The sequence below is a fragment of the Aotus nancymaae genome, unplaced genomic scaffold, assembly GCF_030222135.1.
Source record: "Aotus nancymaae isolate 86718 unplaced genomic scaffold, 86718_ANA_hifiasm-v0.15.2.pri h1tg000002l, whole genome shotgun sequence".
In the NCBI taxonomy this organism is placed as follows: Eukaryota; Metazoa; Chordata; class Mammalia; order Primates; family Aotidae; genus Aotus; species Aotus nancymaae.
In genome coordinates, this window is record NW_026988413.1 from 25,000,653 (window position 1) to 25,024,891 (window position 24,239).

At 45.4% G+C, this 24,239-nt stretch overlaps 1 long non-coding RNA gene across 1 annotated transcript in view; it reads right to left on the reverse strand.

The window, feature by feature from the left end:
- LOC110568912 (uncharacterized) overlaps positions 1 to 24,239 on the reverse strand; it is a 303,666-nt gene that overhangs the window by 75,229 nt on the left and 204,198 nt on the right. The window contains exon 3 of the long non-coding RNA XR_002479079.2: positions 21,971 to 22,030. This is a non-coding gene — a long non-coding RNA (uncharacterized LOC110568912). The remainder of the gene's footprint in view (positions 1 to 21,970; positions 22,031 to 24,239) is intronic.

Sequence of the window (24,239 nt, forward strand, 5' to 3'; positions counted from 1 at the left end):
AGTTTTGCCCTCTGGAGCAACTTGGAACTGGCTGATTGCTTTTCCACACAAAAATCCTTCAGATCTTGGTTGGCAGGCACCATCTTCTCTGCAGGCCAAGACTCATAGCTCTCAGGAGCAATCCTTGTAGGGTCTAGTTCCCTCCACTCATCAGCCACACTTCCCCCAGCGCCTGCTGGCTTGTTTTTATTCACTGAGGAAGGTGGGCTCAGAATGGACCCATCTCAAGTGTCCAAGCTGGCAGGAAGCACCAGCTGATTTCTCTCCCTCTTTTTAGTCCTTTCTGAGGCTCATCGCGGAGGTGTGGTCTGATGCCAGTGTGAGTAATAGAGGTCTTGGAATAATCATCATCACTACCAGCACTGACATTTCTAGAGAACTTCTTTAAATTTCAAAGAAATTTCCCTTTGTTCAGGGTGCAATTATCCTGCCAATGAAGCATCTCAGCACGAGGGTATCTCTTAAGCACTAGGTATGCTTATGCTGTGCCTGGGAGCCAAATGTGCAGACATTGTTCCAAAATGAATATTTCCATGCATGGATGCACGCTTTGATTTATACAGATGTGCATCTCTCTGTGCTGGGCATGCAGCGATCCCTGCTCCTAAACTGGCCACATGGTGAAGGGACAACCAGCAGTCCAGGCCACTACGGAGGAGTTTGATCTGTGGAATGGAAGATGCACACACGGAGACATGTTCCTCCAGTTGCCTCTTTGACCACGGAGACAGAGCCAGCAGTCGCAGGAAGAGGAAGGAAGCTGCCACGGCATCACACGCCTGCTGTCTCCTGTGCCTTCCAGCGGAGGCAGCTGGTTGGAAGGCAGCAAGAGGAGAGGCAGGGAAGGTAAGAGCTTGCTGCTGAGAGAGCAGGGCTAGTCCACAGCTGGGGAAGGGGTCCTATCATCACCCAACCCCTTTTCAGCACATTGCCTGCCCTCCTCAAATTACTCGCTACTTGGCTGTACTTCCAGAAGTGTCCACTGGGAATGCTCTAGGAAAGGGCAGATGGAAAGGGTGGAGTCCAAAGAGATGCCCCGAAGTCAGCACAGAGGGGAGATAATGAAGCCACTAGAGAAGCCTGGGCAGGATGGTGCAGAGGGGCAGAAAGAGAACTTGGAGACAGTTTTGAGGAGGAGTCCACCCAGAGATGTAGGTTAACTGACCTTGCCAGGGTCCAGTGGTAGAGCTTAGAATGGAAGACGTTGAGTTCAGCATCACCAAGCCCTCCCTCCTGAGGTCTGGAGAGTCCCCCAGTCACTTTGTCTCCTTAACTGGAGAGCTCAGAGATCCCCTCCAATCTTGCCTTGTGACAAACAGACAGAAGCACTAAGCATCCCTTTGCATAGGTGAGAGGACACAGGAAAGACCAAGAAAGGGGCTGAGGACACTTAGCAAGGACCGCAGGACGCAGGAAGAAAGGATTACAGCAGAGGGCAGTGCCTTCCGAAAAGGAGCAGGCAAACAGGCAAAGAAAGACCGCCAGTCGGGAAACACACTCTCTCCCTGCCCCCACCACTGCCCCACCTCCCTCTTCCTGCAGAGATAGCAGAGTGAACCTCTTGTCGGAAATTAATATTGCACGTGACAATTAATCAGAGCTGAACCGCCCCCTACCCCAGTGAGTGAATGGTGTTTGGAGTGGAGCTGACAGCCTGGCTGATGAAGGAACGGGGGCAACCCCTCCCTCCCAGAGTCCACCTGCAGAGGGGAGGGGTCTGCAGGGGGAAGCACACAGCCAATTTCTCCCCATAAAAAATGATATGAGGTTAAAAACCGTTTACTGCACATTAGGATCCACAGTTGGACCATTTGTATGTTTTACTGGGATGGTTATGTCACTAAATGAAGCCTGAAAAATCTGTCATGGGTGGGGAGCCTTACAGTGGCCTGGTCAGGGAAGGGGAGCTGGCTTGCCGGGGGTGGCTGAGCAGGAGAGGAGAAAAGGGAAGGGCTGCCCTTTGCTGGTGATGTAGGGGAACCCACATCTGGGCCCTGTCCCTCAGGTCACTCAGTTTCACAGCAGAGGGTCTTGTGAACCACCCCGTCACCTCTGCAGTTAGTTGCCTTCTTAAATAAAAAGCTCCAAGGGTCCCTGTACCCCAGTCTTTCTTTGCTTCTTCTGGGGATGCACCAATCTGACACCCACAATTCAATGAGCAACTTAATTAAATGTCAGTGTGCTGGGCACTGAGCTGGGGACCCAGGGGTGACAACAATCCTGTCCTGGCCATCACCGACCAGGACCTTCCTCCCCCAGCCTTTGAGTCTCCATCCAGCCCCATTTGTTATTAGAGAAGGAAGCCCTTGAAAGTTGGCGTGGCAGGTAGTGGAGGGAGTGGAACATGGCAGAAGGGAAGTGTGGAAATGTCACTTGATCTATTAATCAGGAGCCTTTGTTAATTAAATCAGAGCCAGCCAACTGAAACTGCCAATTCTAACTTTAATTGCCTGCCTATACCTCTCCCCTAGCCTCTGAGCAGAGGTGAGGCCTCAGTAGTGCCTGCCCTTAGCAAACTAATGGGTCCCATGTGGTGGGATTCCAGGAGTGGAGCACCTTCCTGGCCTCCCCATCCTACCACTGACCCTGCCATGTGTACCTCTTCAATCCCAGAGCCCAGGGAGCCAAGCCCAAGTGTCTGGCCCAGGTCCCTTGTTATACAGGTGAGGAAACTGAGGCAAGGAATGGGAACTCTCTTCTTTTTATTCCCAGTTTACTCCTCCATATCCTGCTGCCACTTTAGACCCAAGCTATGCAAGCACAAAGGAGCCCCAGATCCCTCCGTCATCTTCCCTGACCATCCAAGGTATGGCCTGACCCTGTTGCTCCCAGGAAGCAGGATGGGGCTCAGGGCTTTGCTAGGACACAGAGTATTCTGATCTCAGCCTCCAGCTCTACCACCTCTTATTTCTTTTCAAATGCATGGTCCCTTGGCACCACCAAATTGCAAAATAAGGACATTAGCAGTGGGGACTAGTATAACACAAGAAAGTCCTGGTGCCTAAATGAGAGGGCCAGGAGTGTCGCTGGATGTCAGGTGAGTCGATGGACTGACGAGAGCGCCTGCCTGGATTCCCAGAAGCATGAACTGCCTTGAGATGTCTGGGTGACAAGATGAAAAGGACAATCGATGAAGGTCTTTGACCAGAACTGGAAACAACGCACAGCAGCCAAGTGGACTGGCGTGATGCTGGTTTTGTTACAAGTTCATTTGAGGATAAATCAGGCAACGTATTTACATGGAATTGACTCTGCTGTTCAATTCATCTTTCCAGGTGGAGGAAACGGATTCCAGAAGGAAAACTCCTGCACGGCAGGTGGCACGGATGTGCCAAGCCAAGTCCTGCACAGGCAATGTCCCATGGAGTGAGAGTGAGACATGACTCTCCTGAGGCCCTGAGCCCAAGGAGACTGTCCACGGCACAGGGAGCATGCCCCGGATCCAAGGGTGGCCTGGGGGGCGGGCACACAGATTCAGGCACCACATAGCCTGGGTTTTAATCTCACTTATGCTGCTTACTTGATGTGTGACTTTGCGCAATTTCGTTAACCACTCTCTCCCTCAGTTTTCCCATCTGTGAAATGGAGAGACTAGCATCCACCTTGTAAAAATGTCTAAGAGTTTAGTAGACGAACACTTGGAAGTGTTTAGAACAGTGCCTGGCATGGAAAATGCTATAGAAGTGTTCAACAGGCTGGGCGTGGTGGCTCACGCCTATAATCCCAGCACTTTGGGAGGCCAAGGTGGGTGGATCACGAGGTCAAGAGATAGAGACCATCCTGGTCAACAAGGTGAAACCCTGTCTCTACTAAAAATACAAAAATTAGCTGGGCATGGTGGCATGAGCTTGTAGTCCCAGCTACTTGGGAGGCTAAGGCAGGAGAATTGCTTGAACCCAGGAGGCGGAGGTTGCGGTGAGCCGAGATCGCACCATTGCACTCCAGTCTGGGTAACAACAGCAAAAACTCCGTCTCAAAAAAAAAAAAAAAAAAAAAAAGAAGTGTTCAACGAACTAAGTAAATCTGATATCAACAAGAAAATGAAGCCCTGGGCCTGGCGCTATAGCTCACGCCTGTAATCCCAGCACTTTGGGAGGCTGAGGCAGGAGGATTACTTGAGCCAAGACAGCTTGGCCAACACAGGGAGACCCTGTCTCTATTCAAAAAAAAATACTGGAGAGAGATACAAGATGGCTGACCACTAGCAGCTTGGGATTGTAGCTCCCAGTGAAAGTGCAGAGAACGAGAGGTCGCCACACTTTCAGACGAATTTTTGTTGCTCACGGACCAGGAGATTCCCAGCGGAGGAGCCCCACGGGTCGCCAGGGCAACTCTTGTGGCCGGCGTGGCGGTTTTGCTGGCACCTCAGCGCGGCAGTTCTTGGTGCAAAGCGAGCGAGACTGGGTTCCCTTTTGGCCGATTCCCAGGCAGAAAAGCACCATCAATCTTAACATTGCTGTTTTGGCCGGCGCAGTGGATTGCTCAGATTTCAGCGCTGGGAATCAACAAGCTGGACGTCCACTCAGAAACCTAATTTGAAAGTCAGAAATCACAAAGATGACAGGTGGATAACTTTACAATGATGGGAAGAAACCAGTGTAAAAAGGCTGAGAATACCCAAAATTAGAATGCCTCTCCCTCTACAGGGGATCACAGTTCCTCATCAGCAACAGAACAAGCCCTGATGGAGAACGAGTGCGTTCCATTAACAGAAGCAGGCTTCAGAGGGTGGATGATAAGAAACTTCTGTGAATTAAAAGAACTTGTTCTAACCCAATGCAAAGAAACTAGGAACTTTGAAAAAAGGTTTGATGAAATGCTAACAAGAATAGACAATTTGGAGAGGAATATAGGTGAATTAATGGAGCTGAAAAACAACATGAGAACTTCGCAAAGCATGCACAAGTTTTAACCATCAAATTGATCAAGCAGAAGAAAGGATATCAGAGGTCAAAGACCAACTTAATTAAATAAAACGAGAAGTCAAGATTAGAGAAAAAAGGATAAAAAATAATGAGCAAAGTCTCCAAGAAATATGGGACTATATGAAAAGACCTAATCTACGTTCGATAGGTGTACCTGAATGTGATGAAGAGAATGAATCCAAGTTGGAAAATACTCTTCAGGAGATTATTCAGGAAAACTTTCCCAACCTAGTAAGGCAGGACAATATTCAACTCCAGGTAATACAGAGAACACCACAAAGATATTCCTCAAGAAGACCAACCCCAAGGCACATAATCATCAGATTCATTAGGGTTGAAATGAAGGAGAAAATACTAAGAGCAGCCATAGGGAAAAGTCGGGTTACCCACAAAGGGAAGCCTATCAGACTTACAGCAGATCTCTCAGCAGAAACCCTACAAGCCAGAAAAGAGTGAGGGTGAATATTCAACATCCTTAAAGAAAAGAACTTTCAACCCAGAATTTCATATCCAGCCAAACTGAGCTTCAAAAGCGAAGGAAAAATAAAATCTTTTGCAAACAAGCAAGTACTTAGAGATTTCACCATCACCAGGCCTGCTCTGCAGAAGCTTCTGAAAGAAGCACTATACATATAAAGGAGCAACCAGTATCAGCCTTTCCAAAAATATATCCAGCTAGCATGAAACGGCAGTATTAAACTCATATATATTATTAACTGGATAAAAAGCCAAAACACATCAGTATGCTGTATCCAGACCCATCTCACATGCAACGATACACAAAGACTCAAAATAAAGGGACAGAGGAAGATTTACCAACCAAACGGAGAGCAAACATAAATAAATAAATAAAAAGCAGGAATTGCAATTCTCACCTCTGATAAAATAGACTTTAAAGCAACAAAGATCAAAAGAGGCAAAGAAGGACATTACATAATGGTAAAAGGATCAATGCAACAAGAAGAGCTAATGATCCTATATATACATGTACCCAATACTGAAGCACCCAGATACATAAGACAAGTTCTTAATGATTTATAAAGAGACTTAGCCTCCCACACAATAATAGTGGGATACTGTAACATCACATTGTCAATATTAGACTGATCAACGAGATAGAAAATTAACAAGAATATCCAGGACTTGAACTCACACCCGGAACAAGTAAACTTAATAAACATTTATAGAACTCTCCACTTCAAATACACAAAACATACATTCTCATCAGTACCATATCACACCTATTCCAAAAGTGACTACATAATTGGAAGTAAATCACTCCTCAATAATTGCATGGCATTTCATAGGTTTAAATGAAATATTGGTTGGCTGCTTGTTTGTTATTTTCTTCCCTTATTCCTTCCTGTCTCCATTGTTAAGCACAATTATTGGCATAAAAGAGGTTTTCAATTCCCATTTTTAGACTACATTCTAGCCTGGGCAATAAAGCAATACTCCCGTTCTCTCTCCCTCTTTCTCTTCCTTTTTCTTCCTCTTCTTCATTTTTTTTTTCTCTTTCTTTCTTCCTTTTTCTTCGAAAAAAAAACCAAAAACTAAAAAAGTTAGCCAGGTATCTCGGTATGTGCCTGTAGTCTCAGCTACTTAAGAGGCTGAGGTGGGAGGATCACCTGAGCCCAGTAGGCTGAGGTTGCAGTGAGGTAAGACTGTGCCATTGCACTCCAGCCTGGGTGACAGGAAGAAAAGAAAAAGGGAGAGGGGAGGAGAGAGAGAGGAGGGAGAGGGGAGGGGAGGGGAGGGAAAGGTAAGGGGAAAAGAAGTGGGAAGGAAGGGGAAAGGAAGGGGAAGGAAGGGGAGGGGAAGGGAGAGGGAGGGAAGGGAAAGGGGAAGAGAAAGGGAAAGGGCAAGGGGAAGGGGAAGGGCAAGGGCAAGCGGAAGGGCAAGGGCAAGGGCAAGGGCAAGGGGAAGGGGAAGGGGAAGCCCTGAAGTGAAAGGCAGGAATGTTTTTCAACCAGGCATTTCTCTATGGGTAACAATGGGAAGGAGTGAAGGGGACAACCACCCTCACACACTGTGAGTGACATGGGTGTCCTCATGGCCCTTAGTTCCTGCCATGTATGTGCAGGTGTACTCCCTGACCTAAGGATGTTGCCTATGAAATAAGTACCTATGACATGCATCTGATTTCTTATTCAATTTCAGGATAAAATTAGGGTTGCATCCATTAGGGGGAAAATGTGCCCCCAGAGAAACTCCCTAGAGAAAGCCTGTTAAAAATCACATATTTAAAAGTACATCAATATTTTTCTGACAAAGTATTAGTGACAATAAATAAATTGCCAAATAGGACTGCAGACTAGCAGGAAATCTCAGTATTTGAATGACAGTTAAAGGTCTCATGGGAAATAGTAGTGACAGCTGAACATGTCACCAGAGACGTGGCCTCAATTGCACAATATATGAGGGGCTGCTTCTGGGAGAGGCAGGCAGGCCGAGGACAGCCAGGCAAGGAAGGTCAAGGATGGGAGAATGGGCCACCCACTGTGAGGCTGCATATAGCCCAGGGCCCTGTTTCCAGATATGGTAGAGAACACAGTCCAGGAGTGGGGCAGAAAAGCCAAGGTCAAGGTATCTCCAGACTGGTCTCAATGAGCTAGAGGCTGACCTGAGTGAAGACCCAGGATGCTATGATAAGACTTCTGGGGACAGATGGTGCTTGCATCAGGGAGACATTCAGGCCACTTAGTAGGGCTGACAAGGGGAAATCCCAGAAACTGAATCTAGCTCTGGGAAATAAATGAGGCAAAGGGAGTTAGGAGGCTGGAGCTCTGGGGAAGGGCCCAACCCCTGCCATGGGGAGAGAGGGGGAAGAAAAGGGCATGAGGAGCCCAAGGGATGGGGCAGTAGGTTGTTTCCAAACTCTGCCAGGCAGGGGGGCAGATGCCCTTCATATGAAACATATACTCCTTAGTCTGAACTCAGGGCAGCAGAATGGTCAGGCGTGGGATAGATGGGGAGAGAGATGTATTGGTTGAACCTTCAACCAATACATTGAAGAGGATGTGGAGAAACTGGAATGCTTTTACACTGTTGGTGGGAGTGCAAATTAATTCAACCATTGTGAAAAACAGTGTGGTGATTCCTTAAGGATCTAGAAATAGACATACCATTTGACCCAGCAATCCCATTACTGGGTATATACCCAAAGGATTGTAAATCATTCTATTATAAAGACACATGCACACATATGTTTATTGCGGCACTGTTCACAATAGCAAAGACTTGGAACCAACCCAAATGCCCATCAATGATAGACTGGATAAAGAAAATGTGGCACATATATACTATGGAATACTATGAAGCCATAAAAAAGGATGAGTTCATGTCCTTTGCAGGGACATGGATGAAACTGGAAATTATCATCCTCAGCAAACTGACACAAGAACAGAAAACCAAACACCACATGTTCTCACTCATAAGTGGAACACACGGACACAAGGAGGGGAACATCACACACCGGGGCCTGGGGGGTGGGGGGCTACAGGAGGAATAGCAGGGGGTGGGGAGATTGGAGGGATAGCATTAGGAGAAATACCTAATATAGATGACGGGGCAATGGAAGCAGCAAACCACCACCATGGCACGTCTCTACCTATGTAACAAACCTGCATGATCTGCACATGTACCCCAGAACTTAATTAGAAAAAAAAAGAAACCTCGAATCTTAGCACTTCTCCCAGAGGTGATAGTGGGCTAATACACAACATTGTTATAGCTTAAGTTCTGCTCCTGGGACTCTCTAGAAGTAGTTGTCCTTTAGACATACACAGGTCACCCTGGAGATGCAGAAATCTAGCCCAAGGCAAACAGCCCTGACGCTGTGCAGGAGGACAAATACTGGAACCCACTACGGATGAAGCAGGGCATGACTTCCCAAACCACCTGCCCTAGGGCACTGGAATGGGAGTCTTTCTATATCATGTTGACCTAGTAAAAATGTGAGGCATAATTAGCTTACCGCGATCCAAAAACCTTGCTGATAGACATTGTTTAAAATGTTCTGTGAACACAAAACTGTTGATGAGTTTTGGTGGAGAGAGAGGTAACAGACACTGATTACAGACCTTCACCATGTATAGTACATATTTCATGTTTCAGTTTTTCACAGTAACCATGTTACTTTTATGATTAAAAGGTATGTTAGGCTGGGTGAGATGGCTTATGCCTGTAATCCCAGCACTTTGAGAGGCTGAGGTGGGCAGATCGCCTAAGGTCAGGAGTTCAAGACCAGCCTGAGCAACATGGAGAAATCGTATCTCTACTAAAAATACAAAAATTAGCCAAGTGTGGTGGTGGGCACCTGTAATCCCAGCTACTCAGGAGGTTAAGGCAAGCGAATCACTTGAACCCAGGAGGCAGAGTTTGTAGTGAGCTGAGTTCGCAGCACTGCACTCCAGCCTGGGTGACAGAGCAAGACTCTGTCTCAAAATAAATAAATAAAAACTTTTTTTTTTTTTTAAAAAAAAAGGTATGTTAAAATAGAATGTCTTATGGAAAGGCATCTAGGACTTTTGGAAAATAACTTCAGGAAGCTTCTGTAGGAGTCCATTCCTAAGAGTTTCTGCTGATTTTTCACCATTGGAGCAGTTGCTGAACCCAGAAAGGAGAGTTTGTAATAGGAAGTTGTAGAGGGAAGCCCCTGCCTGTCTCTCGAACTCACCCCAGGAATTAGGAGCGTCTAGCCCTGCTGAGCTGTTAGGAGAACCCTGTCCCTCCAGTGAGTTCCTCCTACTCTGAAAGAAGTGGTCAATGGTTGGATGAGCAGGCTTCACATCTCCTGAGATCAGTTCATCTCCTCCCAGAAGAGTTACTGTATTTAAGACGGTGCACACCTTGGGCCTCTCTTCCTATCCAGGGTCCGTGTCTGAGTTGGATGGGCAAGGGCAGGATCTTTGCCTTAAGGTCTAGAATTGTGGTAAAGTATTTGGAAGACATGTCCTTGGATCCAGTTTTCTTTTCCTAATCCAGCTTTGCCAAAGATTAATCTAATTTTTAAAAAAATATATCTACCTACCTCAAGTCTGGTCTATTTCTGAAGGGACTCAGAACTCACAAATAACAACACCAACACAAGGACAACTAATACTCATTGAGCGCTTACCAGAGACCAGGCATGATGCTAAGTATTCTATATGGTTTGGGTTTTTTTTTTTTTTTTTTTTAATTTCCATTTCATTGTTATCTCAATTTTCAGATAAAGAAACTGACACTGAGACACCAGGATGAAGGCTGGTGACAGCAGAGCTGGGATTCACACTCAGGCTGACTTCGCAGCCCACACTCTTCAGCACCAGCCACTAGAGTGGGAGACTTCACTCTGTCCTCCTGCTTCCTGGGAAGGCAGTCAGTCTGTCTCCCAGGAATGACTGGGACAGACGGCCAGTATAAGTGGAGCTCACCATAAAACAATGCTCAGATCACAGCAGAAAGTGGGATGGGACGAGGGCAGGGTAAACAGGGACCAGGTGTCCAGCTGGCCAAGTAACCAGAGGTGAGGTGTGCAACAGCCTCGGGGGGCCGGGCAAGCCCGATCAATGATTCCCAAGAGAGTCACACAAGGGCAGCCCATGGGGCAAGCTTGTAGGAAGCCCTCAGAGATCCCTCCAGCTTGGAGATCGACTCATTCTATTGGCTTTACCCATTTCTTACACCAGTAAGTTTATTAAAAACCCTCATTTCCCTTTTCTATGTTTCATCATAAAATTGTGGACATTAGAACTATGAAGCTCAGAGAATTATTTAACTCTCTGGTCTTAGAGATGAGTAAATGGGACTAGAGAGGTGAATAAATGACCTAAGGTCACAAAACTAAATTGTGACAGAACCTGGCTGGGAACCCAAGAATTCTGCCAGAGCTCTTCCCATATCATCATCATATGGCTCAGGATTCTTGTCCTATCAACCTTTATGGAAATCTACTTTGGGTTAGACACTATGATAAATGTCAACATTTGAAAAGCCTAGTGTTGATTGTCAATCTCAGCTACAGACTTATAATGGGGTTCATGAGATTGAACCCATGTTGCCGGATATGTGAGGTGCACATTGGGTTCTCTGGAGCAGTAAACACACCTCTTAAAACTTTCAGGTTATAAGCAGATGACAGCAAATGTGAGAGAGGAATGTAGGATTGATTTTCTATGTCAAGAGCTACTCCTAATTCATAAACGCTCTAATGGCCAATATTCCATATCTTGAGAGACATCTATTCTAGCAATGTAAGATATGATTTTACCCCCACCCCTTCTTCCCCCTAATATGTAGCCCTTAGGCTGCAAAAAGGCCTTAGAGTTCAATAATCATTCCAAGGTCACAGAGCAAGCCAAGGGCAGGACAGATGTAGAATACTATGCCCCGAATTCCCAGGTCTCTAGTGCTAAACCCCTCTCTTGTGATCTCACTCTGCATAGATTTCTGCCATCATAATAGAAAAGTGACCCAATCAGGAACTTTGTGTCACTAGAAGGAGGAAAGGATGTGGGTCTCAGCCCCCAGGAGGCTGGTGCAGGCAGATAGAGGTGTAAGGGGAACTACAGGTGCAAGTGTCGCCAAGCCAGGTGGTACTGATTTCATCACGGCTCTATTTGCAGTGACAAAAGAAGACCCCAAACTCCATCCCTCCTGTCATCCGAGCCTCCCTGCTGTTCTTTTAATAGAAGCATTTTCCTGCCTTCCTCTCCTCCTTCCAAAAAACCTTACAAATATGTTGTGTGAAATATCAGAACTAATTAGACCAAATGGTGTTCATATCTGTCATTGGTTTTTCTGAGGGGAGAGCTGCCTGTGTCATGGAGGGAGATTTTATTAACTAATTAAGGGCAGTATTTAGGAGAGAATGCCCTGATCCTGTAGGAAAGAAGGATGGGAGGATTGGAGAGGGTTCTTGGATGGGCCAATTAAGAAAAACCAAGAATAGAGATAAAGTCACCGAGAGAGTGGACCCGGAAGATGGTGTGGGAGAGAGGCAGGAACAAGACAGAGATAGCATGGTAGGCGGTGAGTTCCACAGTTCTCCTTACAGTCAAAAGAGGACACTTTGCACATAAGTGTAAGTGCATTTACCATTCCAATCATGAAGTACCATAGGAAGGAGGAGGCAGTTTGTCCCATTTAGTTGTTAATGCTACTGTTATACAGCCAAAAGCAGAGACCACATCTTATTTTCTTAATTCTTCCAAGCTCTCAGCAGAATATGTAGTACTGGTAGTTACCCAAACATTTGGACTGGAACACAGTAAAGGAACAAGAGGAAAGCGTACATGAGCCTAATTTAGGCTGGAGACAATCTAGGACCTTTTGGTATGTTTTTTCTCCTTGAGGAATATCTGAATAGAAATAACAGAAAAATAACTGAAGGATGCTGAAGGATCAAGAAGACTCCAGAGGAACTTTTAGCTGCCTTCATAAATTCAAAATACTATCATGTGAAAAACGGAATGGATTAATTCCAGGAAATCAAACTAGGATTAATTGGTGGAAGTTATCGGGAGGGAGACATTGATGCAAAATAAAGAAGAATGTTTTAATGATTAGAACTATTCAATAAATGGAACAAGCTCTCTGGTGAGAAGGCAGGGGGTGGGGTGGCACCCATCTTCCTGCATGTTAGACCCAAGGCTATGGGGCATCAATCAGACGTGCTTGAAAGGAATTTCTGCAGTTGGAGGAATTTTCAAGTTCCCTTAAACATTGAGATTCCATGAACCTGGTAGATTTTGTGCTGCAGCAGGGCAATGAAGAGTCTTCTCCCTGCAGAAGCAACAGGGAAAGGCGCTGAGGAAGTCTGAAAGCTTCTTCATGCAGAAGTCTTTAGAAGTGGTAAGAGGCTAACCGGGAATCCTTCTGGGAATATCTGGGTGTTGCATGGCCCACGTACAAGGTCGGGGGCATAGGTGCATAGGAACAGCAGGAGTTTGCCTCATTCTCACTCCCTTTGCAACACTCACTGTTACAAGGCAAAGGCATCATTTGGGAGAGCTGAGGAGCAAAAGACGTGTTTTGTTCAATGGCTCTGATTTGCCCTTGTTCACACCTCGGCTATGGTCCCTTCCCATGCATCTACCCAGACCTGTGTCTCTGGTCCTGAGAGAACCTTCTGATCCTTCCACTGATCCTCCACTGATCCCCAGACCAATCTCAATTCAGTGGTGAGCTCTGAAGCAGCACTGAAGACGGATGATGCTTGGGGAGGGAGAGAGGATGAGGGGGAGGCAGCCTGAGGCAGTGCTAAAACTGCCTGACTCTGGATGGTCTGGGCTCCATGTCTGGCTCTGCCACTCACTAGGTATGTGGGACCTTGCTGGCCTCAGTTCACTCCTCTATAAAAGACACGAGGCCAGGCACGGTGGCTCACACCTGTCATCCTAGAACTTTGGGAAGCCAAGGCTGGCAGATCACTTGAGGTCAGGAATTTGAGAACAGTCTGGCCAACATGGTGAAACCCTGTCTCTACTAAAAATACCAAAAACAATTAGCCAGGCATGGTGGTGTATGCCTGTAGTTCCAGCTACTCAGGAGGCTAAGGCAGGAGAATTGCTTGAACCTGAGAGGCGAAGGTTTCAGTGAGCTAGATCGTGCCACTGCACTCCAGCTTGAGTGACAGAGCAAGACTCTGTCTCAAAAAATAAAATAAAGGAGATGATATCGCTACTTAGCTCATAGGACTGATGTGAGCACAGTATGAATTGCTATGCTGAAATAATAGTAGGGGTGAAGTCCGTGCATAGTGAGCACTCGGTGAGTGGCCTGGTCCAGGACAGCCCTTACATTCTGCCCTTGAAACTGACACCCACTGTCCTTGAAGAAGAAAAAGGAGAGCCACAGTGCTCAAGGATAGCAGTAAGACCTCCATCAAGTGGCTGAAATGCTGTGTGTACAGGACCATGCAGAGAGTGGCAACAGTTCAAACAAACAGAATTTTAAAGAAGAAACCAGAACAGGGAGTGATGGCAGGAAGACCAGAGCCAAATTTTCCCTGGGAATTGGGGGTGTCTGTGTGCCATTTATTTGACGACTGCCCTTGCCGAAGGGTCGCCTGGCCGCTCCACTGTGGGTGGCCGAGGAGGCTCCTGCTGGGCTCCACTCTGGCTGCTCTGAGGACCCAATGCGTGCAGCCATCCCCCTGGGCTCTTTGCCAGCAACGGTTTTTCTCCTAAGAACTTTTAAGTACCTCCAAGACAGACTTAGTAACTCATATAATGGATGGGAGAGCTGAGACAGGCAGCTTCAACTTGCTCAAAGTCACAGCGTGAGTCTGCGTCGGGCCTGGGGCCAGAACCTCCACTCCCCATGCTGTCCCAAGGTTCCCCGGCCAGGGGCCAGGGCCCTGCTCCCGACTTCCTGTCTGCTCCACCGCCACCCCCAACATGCATTTCTCTAGTCTAATAAGACTGCCCCTGCTCTTTGGCTCTGCTTACTTTAATATACACATAGATTACAGCTACATTAAAGGAGCCTGCAAATACCAAAGCAGAACTAAAGCAATTATTATAATGCAGACTTAACAGCAGCTGTAATGAGACAGAATTAAAAATGTGCCAGCATAATCACAATTCACTGTTCCCAACGACCTTCCAGAACCGCTTTCATTTGGAAAGTAACATCCAGTCCTGAACTGTCAGATGGAAAGGAAAAATTCAATTGTGCCTCCCCGTGTGGCCCAGTCCCTGGCTACCAGATCTAGCTCTTCCGTACAAAGACATCTGTCCCCCTGGCCTCTGCTATGTGGTATTAGCCATTTGCTCAGTCGGGGGGAGGGGGAAGGCTGGGTGCTCCTTTGATGGCACCAAGGCTGGCTTATTTCTCTCAGCCTTTGTCACTGGATCTGCCTGTTTCACACTGGAACGAATTCCAGTCTGATTCCCATGGTGCCCAGCTCATGGCATGTACTATGTGTTGCAGACAATACCAGCTCACACCTCATATTATTTCAGCTGATCCCCACAATCACCCTGAGAGGCTGGCTCTATCATTTGCCCTATTTTATGACCAAATAAAGATTTATGGAAGGCAAATGGCCACTCAAAGCCACACCTAGTGGGCAGGAGAGCCAGGACTCCAATCCTTGTCTTCAGACTCCAGACCACAAATTCTCATCCCGATTTTATGGAGCTGATATTCTAATAGGAGCAAAAGAGAAATCAATTTGGATTGGTCTTACATGACTTCATTTTGATGCAAGGGGCAAGGCAGGGGAGGGGAAAGTGGAGGATGAAATGAGGGAAGGAGACAGAAAGCACAGCCCGCCTGGAGAGGCCATTCCTGCCGGTGAGTCATGGGCATCCACATAGCAGAAGCATTTAATCATCTCTCTTCCTCTGGTTCAGAGGAGAGGACAGAAATAAGAAGGCAAAGTGCCTAGAGAGGAAGGAGCCAGTGGGGGAGGATGCAGAGAAGGGAGGGGCTCCCCTCCTTCAGGATGCTCAGAAGGAAATACTCAGACTCAGTGATTTTGTCCAGTCTGCCCCAAGTCAAAACCAAGTCTCTGGTTCCTCCACCAAAATCAAACCTGGCCATGTACTTCAGAGCATGCTCAGTTCCCTCAAGAGGCAGAGATGGGGAAGTTCCCAGCTCTTCATTAGTACTTGCCTTCCCAGAATTGCTTTACCATTTCTCCATGTGAGATGGTTTCCATCTCGTCCAGCTGGACAAGACGAGTGAGGAAGAAGAGACAGCTCCTCTATCTTCCTCCCACCCAAGCTAGGCTGTGGCTCCGGGCAGCCAGTCTTTCTTCTTCCCCAAGCTGCAAGCAGGTGGAGCCCTACAGCGCTGGTGCTGAGGACAATGACCTGAGAATTCTGGCTCTAGAAGCCCCATAGCCTCAAATGCCTTCTGATGTGTTGCTCCGAGGCTGGGAGTCAGAATGTCTTTAACCAGCCAGGCTTGGCCTCTAGAGAGGGTCTAGAGCCCTAGACTGCAACAACCACCAAAAGCCTGCTCACCACCTCACCTAACGAACTTCGTGAACCACGGTTTCCCCTCCTGAAGTGAGCAACGTTAGGTAACAAAGCATCTTAGAGTTTGACAACAATCGCAGATAGGTTTACGCCATTTCCAGGACTCTGGATCTACAAAGTCATTATGAAACTCAACTATTTGTCATACCAGGATTGCTGGTCCCCAATGTTAGGATTGCTGGTCCCCCATGTGTCCTGTCTCCCAGGTAGGCAGGCTTCAGAATCCAACTGCAAATGATGGCATCACTGCTTGTCTTTGCTGGGAATAGGAGTCATTGAGAGAAGCCATGTTTACTTCTTTTTTAGGGGCTGCCATCCCCTCTCTCTATGAAAGTCCCTCCTCCACTGCCATTCCAATTTTATAGAGACAGACGTCTATGTGGTCCTCAGACTCAGATAGAGTAGGATCACGTGCAATAGTTACTGCTACTGTAAAACAAGTGGGTAGGGGAAGTCTGGGAGAGCCTGGAAGGGCAGAGTGTCCCCAGGAATGGAAGCCCCTGCTCCTCCTGTGACGAGACAGACAGGACCACGGCCATGGCAGGTCTCACTCCCAACTTCCAGATCAACATGAGCTTTCTTAGAAGCCTCGGATTTTGGGAATACAAACACAAAGAGATGAGCAGCACGTGAGAAAAGAAATGGGGGAAGTGGCCGAGGATTTTCTTGTCTACTTTCCAACTTGGACAGGAAGTTTGCCCTCTGGAGGCGAATGGGGGTCTTCACTATGGCAGTGAGTGGGGTGTCTGTGGGGAGCACTTGACTTGGAGTCTGCAGAACCAACTGTGGCAGTCCCAGCTATGATGTCAACAGTCCACTAAGACAGGACTCTGATGACTCACCTTTCTTCATAGAAATCATACTCAAAACCCAAGTTTTAAAGACGCAGAAGAAACCCTGGAGCATTGACTGGTTTGGGGAACAGAAAACAAGAATCTGATACCTGTTCTAAAAATTCATACACGAGGGAACAAATGGCAAGCAGAGCATCAGAAAGAACTTTCCTAGGCTGGGAGCTGGGCCGCTCTGAGCCTCCCATCCACCCACCTCTGTGCACTGGTTTTCAGGACACGTAGGTGTAGGCAGTGCCTGCCAGCCCCCTCTCCTCCCATCCCAGGCGCTAATGAGATGCAGGGAGGGGTCTGCAGCCCGCATGGAGTGGCTTGCAATTTTTGTTGCTGTTGTTTTTGAAAATGTCTTTCTCTAGTTCTCTGCCAACAGCTTGTTAGCACATGGCTTTGGTGAGTGAGAGAGGCTTTGGGCTCCCAAGATGGTAGAATGCCCCGCCCCAGCCCCCGAGGAGGTCTTCTCGGGACATGTGTCCACAGTGTCCCCCAGACAGATGCTCTGGGGCCTCTCTAGCAGTCCCTGTCATGTGGGCACCAAAGTCCCCAGGCCCCACGTCCAGGAAGCCAGGTTTTAAAGCGCAGCCCCCACCCTAAGTTTCTCTTTCCATCTGTCTTGCAAAGGTGTGAAGGGATTTGACAGAGAGTGAAGGAGGAGAGGAAAAAGGAGAGAAATGAACTGTACCCCCTAGTATCACATCACTGTTACCACCCTCCCTGCCCAATCCCCACCCCTAACTCCCACAAATTCTTGCTCTCAGACAGACAGCCAAGCGCTAAGGCCAAAAGAACGAGTCAGGCAAAAGCATGCCCCCTATGATGTGCAGTGTCCAGAAAGAGTCAAGACATTAGGCTTCTGGCCCCAATTCTGCACTGAGCTAGCTGACATTAGGCCAGGTACTTCCTTTTTCTGAACTTGAGAGTCCTTCTCCCCAGGGTTAGTCATCCACACTTTTCCAGAAGAGGACAATGGCTATTGCAGGCCACCTGTAACTTAACACTAAGGCCCACCCCAGGCTATTCATTCACTGGAGGCTGGCTAGAGATGGGAGTTGTTATATTAATAGATGTGGGGAGCAGAGGCAAACACATAGGCTTTACAGGGATGAGATTCCTGACCTTAGCCTGCCAGCACCAAGATCACGAGCCACTCATCCACTGGGGTCTACCCAGCATTTGTTTCTTCCCATTGTTTATAAAGTCCCCAAATTCATAGTTCAGTGCCTCAAACAAGCTGCAATTTATGTCACATGCTTCATGCGCCACCCTCACGTGACATCTACCTAAAGCAGCATGTTCTTTATCCAGAATCGATTTCTGGATGGCTTCAGGTCAGATCCACTTCCTTCTCTGAATCCACAGCACCTGTTGTTTGAACTTCTCACTTAACACTCATCTCATACTGCCTTATGTTGGTATTTATTTTTTTGTATTTTCTCTCAGCTAGATTGTTCTGTTTGTCACAAAGCAGTGATGTGCTTTATTCAGAATTAATGGGGAGGCTGATGGCTTTGTTTTTGTTTTGCCTTAAGTATATTTTTTCTAATATTTATTTTGATGCATCAGTTTTGTTTTGGTAGTACTTGCAGCTTATGCCGTTCTTCATTCCTTCTACTTTCAAACTTTCTGTGTCTGTCTTGCAAAGGTGTGAATAGATTTGACAGAGGATAAGGAAGGAGGAGAAAGAGGAATTAACTGTGCCCTGATGCTACCACATCATAATCAACACACACACACATTTGTATTTTACATGCAGCCAGACATGTGCCAAAATATAACACAGTCAAAGCACTAAGGCCAAAAGAACAAGCTATATTTTACATGTTGTTTCTATCTTTAAAAAGGCGAGTTTAATCTATTTCTGTTTATTATGATTGCTGATATGTTTTGATTCATTTCTATCATCTTGTTTTGTGTTTTATAATTGTTTGAAGAGAAACTCTTCGTGGATCTTTCATGCTTCTTTGTCTCTTTCTAGGCATGCCAACAAGGCAAGGATCTGACTGCTCACTTGGGTCATTTCTCAGGGTTGCGTTTGCACCAAGGACCCTTGCAAAATGAGGTGATGTCTCCCTTTGGGACCTAGAGCAGGCTCACTGTCTGCTATAAAAGAGGTGGATTTCCCACATTCAGTCTTCACTGGCAGCAACACAAACCCATTACACATGCAACATCTACTGCACGTCACCCCCACGGGACTTAGCAGGCAAGGGCAACTGGAGCATATATGATGCTTATGGTGGTTGCTGTGTATATTAAAGTCCTTTGTCTCTGACCCAGTAGTCTCATGCCTTCTGACAGCATCCATGAAACAGTTAACAGGCTAATTTATTAGCTTGGAAGTAGGGTAAAATCAAATCTCAGCTTCTCTACAGACTCAACAATAACGACCATGGTAGTTTTCTCCTTATTTTCTCTTATCATGCCTCTGATGATCAGAGTGATTGTTTTATTTTCAGCCTACACTGTTTTAAAAGACATGCATCATATTTCTTTTCTTTTAGTGGTTACACTAAATTAAGCACATCTGACTCTAAAAAGGTTGAAATTAACTAATATCTCTATCCCTTTTCGAGACAAGAAAACTGCTTCCTCATGCCCCACCCTCATGCTCATCGTCCATGTTACTTATCATTACTCAACATTTTAGTTTAATGTTGCTTTTAATCTACTTTTTTTGTTCTTGTTATTGTTACAGTCACTAAATTTGGCTAATTTAGATTTACCAAAATGTTCACCTTTTCACTTTTATGCTTCTCATAATTACTTCCGGCATTCTACTGCTTCCACCCGGTATAGTGTCCATCTCACCAAAATGTATTTTCCAGTCTTTCAACTAGTAAGAGCTGTGAGTAATAAATTCTCTTGGTGTATGTTTGTATTAAAATTCCCTTTTCCTCATTTTTAAGTAAGTGTTGAGTTAGAATTTAAATTTTAAGGTGTTAGTTGTTGTGCTACAGCAATTTGAAAGCTTATTTCCTATCGTTATATATTTTCGCTGATGATAAATGTGATTTAGTTGAACTGTCATTCCTTTGAGGTAATCTGACTTTTATTTGTGGAACTTTTTACAATTTGTTTTCCTGCACTATATCTACAAAGTGCCTAGGTGTGTGTTTACTTTTACTTCTTCATGGAAGCTGATATTTTTCCATTTAAACATTTAAATGTCCAATTCTGGAAAACTCTCAGCCAATATCTTTTCAAATATTGCCTCTTTAATGTATACTCTGTTATCTTCTGCTGGTACTTGATTAGATGTATTTTGACCTTTGTATTTTAATTATATATTTGTTAAGCTCTCCTTCATATTTTCTATTTCAGTTTCTGACTGGTAGCATCAATAGATCTTCCAGTCCATTAATTCTGCCTTTGACCATGTCTAATATACTACTTTACACATACAATAATTTTTTGTAATATCATTTTTATTTCTAGAAGCAGTGTTTGCCTACATTTTCAAATTCATTTATGTGTTCTTCCACCCTTTCTTGTCATTCTTATTCATCCTTTTATATTTTTAAGCATTTAAAAAATACTTTAATTATAATCTGTTTAAGATTGTTTTATTTTCCCTAGATCTTGGAATGCTAATTATCCTATCTGCTGCTGCTTCTAAGTGTCCCTCATCACAACTTGTGCTTGTCATAGTTTCTAATTTTTACTGGGAGTTCTTCGGTGGAGTTAATTTCCTTTGGGAATCCTATACCCTCTGTATGAATGATGGCAACATATCTCTATGTAAGACTTTTTTTTTTTTTTTTGCCTCTGCTAACACCCCACTGGTTTTACCAATTCTAGACCAATATGTTAGTTTCTAGGCATTACCTATGTAGTATGAATTTGTGCAGGTAGTACAGGCTTAGATTTCAAATTTCTGGCATATGACTCTCTCCCACCCAAGGCCTACATGGACAGCAAACTTTCTTGAAACTTCCCCAAACAGATTTGCTGAGTTTTTCTAATCCCCTCAGAGGCTCCTAACTATGCCACGAACATCCCAACATGAGAAGTTAGGCCTATAGGTCTGAGTGCGAAATGCTTTTTGGGCTGTTATGGTCTCAGCTCCCAGCAACACCTGGCTTGAGTTCCCATCATCACTGATGCTGAGACATTCTCTCTCTTTCTTCAGAGCTATGTGTGTACTTGAATTTATTTTTGTTATATTGAATGCAAACTTATATACATTTGATGGAAGGAACATGCTTTCATATCCATGCAGTCTGCCATATTGAACTGGAAGTCCTCAAATTGTAAACTAAGGGCAGGAACCGGAACCATGTCTCATTCTCATCCTTCATGTAGTGTATGTCTGCACTCTAGAGCCTGGCCCAGAGTCATACACAAAATCAGAGCTAAAGAAGAGTTGGCAACCACCTCAGGGTCTCATGGTAGGGGCTTTGTTAACTAGACCATGGTACAATAACGAGATGGAATATACTGCAGCCATTTTAAAAGATACAGGACATTTGTAAATGATATGGGGAAATGTCAATATCACTTTTAAGTGTAAAAGACAGCGTAGAAAATAGTATGCACTGTCCTATTATATAGAAAACACGCTAGAAGAAAATACACTAAAATGTTAGCACCATTAAATCCCTGAATGAGGAAAACATGGGTTATTCTTATTTTCTTTTTTGATTTGTATTTCCTAGAGCTAACATTTATTTCTTGTATAATATATGTGATGAATATGAAGTTCACCACAACACTCAGGATGCAAGTCCTGTGTCTCGAGTATTCTATGACACTCAAGGTGACACATCTCTTTTGATATTTGTATTAGTCCATTTTCATACTGCTGTACAGACATACCCTAGACTGGGCAGTTTACAAAGAAAAGAGGTTTAATAGAGAACTCACAGTTCCACATGGCTGGGGAAGCCTCACAATCATGGTGTAAGGTGAAAGGCACTTTCTTACATGGCAGCAAACAAGAGAAGAGAGCTTGTGCAGGAAAAGTCCCCCTTATAATTACCATCAGATCTCATGAAACTTACTCACTATCATGAGAACTGCATGGGAAAGACGTGCCCTCATGACTCAGTTAACTCCCATTGGGTCCCTCCCACAACACGTGGGAATTTAAGATAAGATTTGGGTGGGGACACAGCCAAACCATATCATTCCACCCTGGTCCCTCCCAAATCTCATGTCCTCACATTCCAAAACCAATCATGCCTTTCCAATAGTCCCCCAAAGTCTTAACTCATTTCAGCATTACCTCAAAAGTCCACAGTCCAAAGTCTGATCCAAGGCAAGGCAAGTCCTTCCATGTATAAGCCTGTAAAATCAAAAGAAATTAGTTACTTCCTAGATATAATAGGGGTACAGTCATTGGAAAAATACAGCCATTCCAAATGTGAGAAACTGGCCAAAACAAAGGGTCATTTAGACCCATGCCAGTCTAAAATCCAGTGGAGCAATCAAATCTTAAAGCTCCAAAATGATCTCCTTTGACCCCATGTCTCATATCGAGGTCATGCTGCCAGCTGGCTTGACTTTCTCCTCAGAAAATGGAATTTTCTTTTCCACTGCATTGTCAGGCTATGGATTTTCCTTACTTTTATGCTCTGCTTCCCTTATAAAACTGAAAGCCTTTAACAGCACTGAAGTCACCTCTTGAATGCTTTGCTGCTTAGAAATTTCTTCTGCCAGATACCCTAAATCATCTCTCTCAAGTTCAAAGTTCCACAAATCTCTAGGGCAGGGAAAAAAATGCTGCCAGTCTCTTTGCTAAAACATAATGAGAGTCACCTTCACCTCTGCTTCAATTCCCAACAAGTTCCTCATTTTCATCTGACGCCACCTCAGCCTGGACTTTATTGTCCATGTCACTATCAGTATTTTGGAAAAATCCATTCAACAAGTCTCTAGGAAGTTCCAAACTTTCCCACTTTTTCCTGTCTTCTTCTGAGCCCTCCAAACTGTCCCGATTCCCACTTTTTACCCAGTTCCAAATTTGTTTTCACCTTTTTGGGTATATTTCCAACAGTGCCCACTCTACTGGTACTAGATTACTGTATTAGTCTGTTTTCATGCTGCTGATAAAGACATACCTAAGACTGGGCAATTTACAAAGGAAAGAGGTTTAATGCAGAACTCATAGTTCCACGTGGCTGGGGAAATCTTATAATCATAGCAGAAGGTGAAAGGCACATGGTGGCAGACGAGAAGATAGCTTGTACAGGAAAACAGCCCCTTATAATAACCATCGGATCTCATGGGACTCATTATCACAAGAATATAGACCTGCCCCCATGATTCAATTACCTCTCACCAGGTCCCTCCCACAACATGTGAGGATTCAAGATGAGATCTGGTGGGGACACAGCAAAACCCTATCAATATTTCAAGTAAGTCAAAACTTGGTAAAATTCCAGATGCCAAATAAGTAGAAAATCGAAAATCTATGATGCTCTCTTGATTTTCTTCCTTCTTATAACCTTGGTGTGCTTACACTCTCAAAGAAATGTCCATTTGACATCCACATCCAGATGGAAGGTTGCTTCTTTCTGGGTAGTCTAAAGCTGCCCCACTTCTCCTTGCCTTGCAAGAATGCTCTTGAGCACTGGGCCTGTCTAGGTTGGCAGTTGCCCATTGGTCCCTTGTCATGGCGCCTGCTTGATCCAAGAGATGGCTACCTCTTCCCAAGGGAGCATGATCCAAGGGTACTCCCTGCCTAGAATCCCTCTTCAGTTTCCACCCCAACCCTAGTTATAGTCCTACTTGCTCTTGGGGCCCAAGGCTGTGCCAGGCTGCTGGGTCTAGTGGTGTTCTGGCATCAGCCACATAGTATACACAAGACTTCCCTCTACCACTCTGGGCTCTTCCTCATTAATCTATGTTCCTTTTTCCCTCAAGTCTATTGTTGGACCCTCATTACCCTTACTGACACCAGGCCTCGATGGGAAACTCTCTATTCTATTCTTGACAGGTCTCTCTGGCTTTGAATTTCAAGAAGTAGGGATTGGGGTGTCTGTCCTCCCTACCCTGAAGGTCCTCTGTGCTTCTTTGGAAAACCTAGCCAAGTTCATTAGTAACTAGCTTTTCTAATTCCAGTAGAAGCATGTTTGCTTGGGTTGTAAGAGGTATTTTTATACCCTGACTACAGAAAAGTGGCTTTCTATCATCTATACAATTGCCCAATTTAGAGGGAAACTCACTTAGCCCTATGCTAGGCTAAGAAAGATAGCATTTCTCATATATATATATTTATTCATCCCCTATATATAAGAGCCATATCTAAGAGAGAAGCCAGGTGGTGCTGAGGTCTCGCCCAGCCTCCAGCCTCACCTGCCTGCTCAGTGAAGGCCAGAGAGCCAGGTGAAAATTGGTAGTTTAGGGTCCCCCTGTGACAATGTCCTTCTTTGCCTAGCTCCTCTTTTGGCTGTTTTTGTTTCCTGAGGCATCCTCCAAGCAAAGATCAATTAAAAGTAGGGACGAGGAGCACAGGAGGGACAGGCGAAGGAGGTCCATAGAAGGCCCCGGAG